Here is a 6,127-nt window from a genome sequence, read left to right as displayed (position 1 = left end):
CCTACCATCCGTACGCAGTGACAAACGATCTCACACCAAGCAGTTCATAAGGTGTACTTGTATACAAGTAAACAAGTCGAACGGCTGTTGAAAATGTAGCAATCTTTGATGGTAACAGCGTTTGATGGTAACCTCTTGCTTCTACTATTATGCAGACTGATATTATTCAAGAGGACGGTCCAGATATTCTGTTTGGGACCTTACCCCTAATGGTATTTGTACTTCTAAATCTACTTATAAGCTGTGTTTGTAGGATATTCATGCCAATCCTAGATTTGCACCTTCTCAGGTTTCTTTGCAGGTCAAGAATCTTCTAAATGAGGTTTGGAAACAAAAGATGATGATTCCCAGGGTAAAAACTTTTTCTTGGAGGCTTCTTAGAAAAGCTCTTCCCACAGGTTTGAGAGCTGGCCGCTTCTCCGTGCACATATCTCAACTTTGTAGCAAATGCGGTAAGCCTGAGGATGAGATGCATTTATTTTTTCTTTGTGATTTTGCTAGAGCTGCTTGGTTTCTGAATCCTTGGTGCATTAGAATGGATATTTTAGTTCAAAGTAATCCTAATATTCACAGTATTTTCCTTGCTCTGATTAATATGAATCATCCTCATGCTTCTCTACCCAACATTCTCAACTTTATGTGGTGTCTTTGGAAAGCTAGGAATGATTATTTATTTAGTAGGAAAAAATCTCTTCCTTATCATATTAACACTGCTGCTATAGCCCTGTGTAATGAACTCGATGATTCTATATATATTTCTTCTCAGCTCAAATCCAATGAGATGGCCAGTGTTTTAACTCTTACTAATCAGATTCCTATGCAGGGGAAAATGATTAAGTCTGATCTTTAAGTTACAGGACCAAGAGTATACTCTGATGCAGCATTTAGATGCAAAAAAATTCCAGGTTTGACTCAAGGATCTGTTGCTACTGGAATTGGAATTTACCTCTCTTTACCACAAGACCAATTGGAGGTCAATGTGCAGATCCAAGCTTCTACTGTTATCACAGATACACCTTTACAAGATGAAGCTTTGGCGCTTCTTTTGGCGGCTAGAGTGGCCAAACAGCTATGCATTTCTCAGCCCACTTTCCTCACTGACAATCTGTCTTTGGCGTCATGGGCGGCTAGTAGAAAGATTAAGGAATCTACTACTCCTTCGACTATAAGGAAAATTCTGGCTGATTTCTTCTGCTACTCCTCAGATCTTCAGTCCCAGGTGTTTCACATCTCTTGGAAGATCAATGATATTGCACACAATGTAGCTCACCAGATTCTAACATCAGTGGTAGAACCTGATATATGTTGTTTTGCTTCAGCTCATCGGAATATGACTTGCCCTGTAGTTTTTCTTCTCTCTACTTTTCAATTTCAGGGCTTTGTAATTCATGCTGTACGGTGTTTCTGAGCTGAAATAAGAAAGTTTGGCCCCTAGTGCGCCTTTTGTTGTTAAAAAAAAAATCCATCCATCCATAGCCATCGGAGTGGCATTAATTCCAGCACGTCCTTGTCATCTCTCTCTATATCTGACTTTCAGCATGCTCAACGTCAGTCAGACACCAACCGCACAACCACCACACCGTAAAAGTACAGCGCATGCAAACAAAGTAAGTTTTGGTCAGCCATACCGAGTTTTGTCCAGGGAACTATGCCGGCCCTTCTCCTGCTCATACTCCTGCTGCTGAGCCGTGACAGCGTCGGCCAGGTGGCCTCGTCGTTGGACGATGGCCAGTTCGCCTACCAAGGCTTCGCCGGCGCCAACCTTACCCTGGACGGCCTCGCCGCCGTAACGCCCAGCGGGCCTGCTCGCGCTCACCAACTTCACGCAGCAGACAAAAGCCCACGCCTTCCACCCCGCCCCGCTCCGCTTCCTCGGCGGCTCGGCCAACGCCACGGCGGCGCGCTCCTTCTCCACGTCCTTCGTCTTCGCCATCGTGTCGGGCTAGGATGGTCTCAGCGACCATGGGCTCGCCTTTGTCGTCGCCCCGACCACCAACTTCACCACCGCCAACTCCGGTCAGTACCTGGGCCTCCTTAACGCCACCAACGGCACGGCCAGCGCCCCCATCTTGGCCGTCGAGCTGGACACCATCCTCAGCCCCGAGTTCCGCGACATCAACAGCAACCACGTTGGCATCGACGTCAACAGCCTCGTGTCCAGGCAGGCCCAGCCGGCTGGCTACTATGACCACAACGGCGGCGCCTTCCGGGACCTCAAGCTTAACAGCCGCAACCCCATGCAGGTGTGGGTGGACGACGACGCCCAGTCCAAGCGACTCGAGGTGACACTAGCCCCCTTAAAAGTGCCCAAGCCCAGAAGGCCTCTGCTCTCCGAAGCCATCGATCTCTCAACGCTCATGGCGGACGCCATGTACGTGGGCTTCTCGGCGTCGTCAGGAGTCGTGTCCGGGCATCACTACCTGCTCGGATGGAGCTTCAGCTTGGATGGGCCTGCCCCGCCACTGGACTTCTCCAAGCTTCCTGCCCTACCACGCCTGGGGCCCAAGCCTCGGTCCAAGGTCCTGGCCATCGTCTTGCCACTGGCCAGCGTGTTGCTCGTCGTAACGGCGCTGGCTGCGGTCTTCTTCTTTCTATGGCGTCGGCGCCGGTTCGCGGAGGTGCGTGAAGGCTGGGAAGATGAGTTCGGCCCCCACCGATATGCATACAAGGATCTGCATCGTGCCACGGATGGGTTCACCGAGAGGAATTTACTGGGCGTGGGAGGGTTCGGGAGAGTGTACAAAGGTCTCCTTTCTGCGTCCAATTTGGAGATAGCAGTGAAGAGGGTGTCACATGAATCAAGGCAAGGACTGCGAGAGTTCGTTGCCGAGATGGCGAGCATTGGCCGTCTACGGCACCGGAATCTCGTGCAGTTATTGGGCTACTGCCGGCGCAAGGACGAGCTTATCTTGGTGTATGACTACATGTCAAATGGCAGCCTTGACAAGTATTTGCACGATCCGAACATGCCAGCCATATTTTGGCCAGAAAGGTTCTCGATCATCAAAGGGGTTGCATCGGGATTGCTGTATCTCCATGAAGATTGGGAAAAAGTTGTCATCCATCGAGATATCAAGGCAAACAATGTGCTCTTGGATGAACAGATGAATGGATGCCTCGGCGATTTCGGCCTGGCAAGGTTATACGACCATGGAACCGTTGCACAAACAACCCATGTTGTCGGCACCATGGGATACCTTGCACCGGAGCTTGTGCGCACCGGGAAGGCGACACCCTTAACTGATGTATTCGCATTCGGTGTGTTTCTCCTCGAAGTTGCATGTGGACAACGACCAATCGAGCGAGGCGATCGAAACAACCATGTAGTGATGATTGATTGGGTGCTTGAGCGACACCGCAACGGATTGTTACTCAAAGCGGTGGATCCACGACTAGTGGGAATGTTTGACATAGAGGAGGTTATCCTTGTGCTGCAACTAGGTTTGTTGTGCTCCCACCCATTGCCTGATGCAAGGCCCAGTATGCGAAAGGTCATGCAATACCTAGATCGTGGGCAATCGGTTCCTGACCTCTCGCCAACTTACATGAGCTACAGTATGTTAGCGCTAATGCAGGTCGAAGGCTTCGATTCGTACATTATGTCGTACCCTCCATCAGCGACTAGCAGTGTTGCGGTGTCTTACGGGTCTTCGGCGACCGTTCTTGCCGAGGGAAGATGAAGTTGTTTGTATGTATTCAACTTATTTCTTATGTTTCTTTTTTAGAAAAGCTTATCTTCAACGTCTGGTAGTAATTAATTTGTGATCCTAGATCTTCGTTTTGAAATTATTTGTGGTCCTTGCTAGCTCGAGCTTGCTAATAATTTAGTTGGCTTTGACTTGAGCTTAGTCGACTAGATTTTTTTCTCAACCCATGACTCAGAATGTTTCTCTTAATTGTTTTAAAATAACCACATCGCTATTTAAAGGTGCCCCAGGTAGGAGGCTCCTCACCATATCGACTCCCGGTCTGGTGGGCCGGGCTAATGCCCCCTTGTCGGATACATCATGTGCCACTTTGAGCGACCCATGACAATTTAAAAGGAAAAGGAAGAAGCATCGCCGTTCAAGACAATGACTCCTCTTCACTGACGTAGCCGACTAAGAATCATGTAATCTTAGGCCTCCGGTAACTTATATGAACCAGACTCGGGGCTAGTCCATAGAACACAACTTAAATCATCAGATTAACACACATCGATCTTGTGGTAGATTATCTGTACTTTGTACTTCACCCAAAAGCAATAAAACACAAGCATTACGTAGGGTTTACCTCTGAGGAGTGTCTGGACCTGGGTAAAAATTCATGCCCATTTAGTTGAGCACTAATTGAGCTTAGTCGACTAGAAAAATTATTTCTCAACCATGCCTCATAATGTTTCTTTGATTTGTTTAGAATAATCACATTCCTATTGGCTTGTTTTTTCTACCTTTGTTGCGTTCTTCCTATTTGATTTTTTAAAATTCCTATTTGATTATACTTGTTGTGCTGATCAGCCCATCTGGCATGGGCTTAAGCATGTTCTAAGAAGCCTATTAAATAGACTACCAACCATCATTGCTTATTCAAAACACGGCAAAGAAAACTAGCAGGCCTCATTGAACCAACCGATTGACAAAGGGTTGCGATGGTTGACCTTCAGGGTCCACAACCATTTTTTTTGCATCCAAATATACTTTCTTTATTACTCAATAATGCGCATAGGCGTACAACTCAAATTTGGTGGGTTCAGTAACCATACATGGCGACCAAGACCCAACCCAAAAACATGTTTGGCAAGGCTATGTGCCTCTAAGTTTGTCCCTCTACCTTTGAAAATAAAGGTACACTGATGGAACTGATTCAAGGTGGCGTTTATCTCCTTTACCACCGCAGCATAATTTCCTCCTATTTTTTTTGATTGATGTCTCTTACCACACCCTTGTTATCACATGCTATTATCACATGTGTGAGTCCAAGATCCAAGGCCAGGGCCATCGCCTCCCGACATGCCAAAGTTTCAAGTGTCGCAGGGTCATTCACCCCCGGGATCTTTGTAGCCGATGAGCCGAAGTAGTGTCCCTGCAAGTCCCAGCAGACCGCACTAACGGAGCCTTCAACAACCACCCTTGACAGAACGCCGTCCACTCTAATCTTGGCCACCCCCCCCCCCCCGGGAGGAGGAATCCATACTGGACGAGATCTGTTTGGGGTTGCATTTAGTTGAGCATCAGTCTGTTGTGGCTTGCATGCCTCCAGCTCATGCAAGTATTTCATGATAAAAGCATGTGCGGCTTGGGGACTTTGAAAAATATTCTCGTGCGATGCTTGCCTTCTTTCTTACCAGATGGCCCAAAGGGTGACCAGCACTTGAGTGAATTCACTGGAAGGGATTGTATCCATGACGGCAAAGACCCAGCGTTTAGCGTCCGGCTCCCTGATGCTGTTTATTGCCTCGACCAAGTCTGGGTTCTGCGAAGCCCACACACACACTGAGCTGCATGGCAGTGTAATAGAGAATGTTGCCAGGAGTCCTCACTGCCGCACAGTCCGCATGTCGTCACCGTAGACATGTTACGGTGATGGAGAAGGTCTGAAGTTGGGATAGACTGCTGAGCTAATTTGCAGAGGAAGATTTTGATCTTTGAAGGAACATCTATCTTCCACAACTTCGTCCAAGATATCTGCTCGCCTTCGAATACACCTGAGTGAAGGGCATCCAAGTTCCAACGGGCCGCTAGCCAGATACCGAATCACTCGGGGTCGAAGAACCATAGTCCAGGTTCTGATTCAGACATGGATTACGAGGGCATTCCTAGAGGGACACTAGTCGGACCTTATTGCTACGTCTTGAGCTTGCGTTGGTTTTCCCCGAAGAGGAAGGGATGATGCAGTAGAGTAGCGTAAGTATTTCCCTCAGTTTTTGAGAACCAAGGTATCAATCCAGTAGGAGCCCACGCTCAAGTCCCTCGTACCTGCACAAAGCGATAGCTACTCGCAACCAACGCGATTAGGGGTTGTCAAGCCCTTCACGATCACTTACGAGAGTGAGATCTGATAGATATAATATTTTTAGTATTTTTGGTATAAAGATGCAAAGTAAAAAGTAAAAGCAAAGTAAAAAAGCAAAGCAAGATTAAAGTGATGG

General features: G+C 47.7%; 1 pseudogene; it reads left to right on the top strand.

Annotated features, from left to right (window-relative positions):
• The first annotated feature begins 1,648 nt into the window (after positions 1-1,648).
• On the top strand, positions 1,649-3,680 carry LOC123149401 (L-type lectin-domain containing receptor kinase SIT2-like; annotated as a pseudogene).
• Positions 3,681-6,127: the final 2,447 nt, after the last annotated feature.

Source organism: Triticum aestivum, chromosome 7A (genome assembly GCF_018294505.1).
Source record: "Triticum aestivum cultivar Chinese Spring chromosome 7A, IWGSC CS RefSeq v2.1, whole genome shotgun sequence".
NCBI lineage: Eukaryota > Viridiplantae > Streptophyta > Magnoliopsida > Poales > Poaceae > Triticum > Triticum aestivum.
Note: the sequence above shows the minus strand (reverse complement) of the source record. Positions and strands in the feature narration are given on the sequence as shown.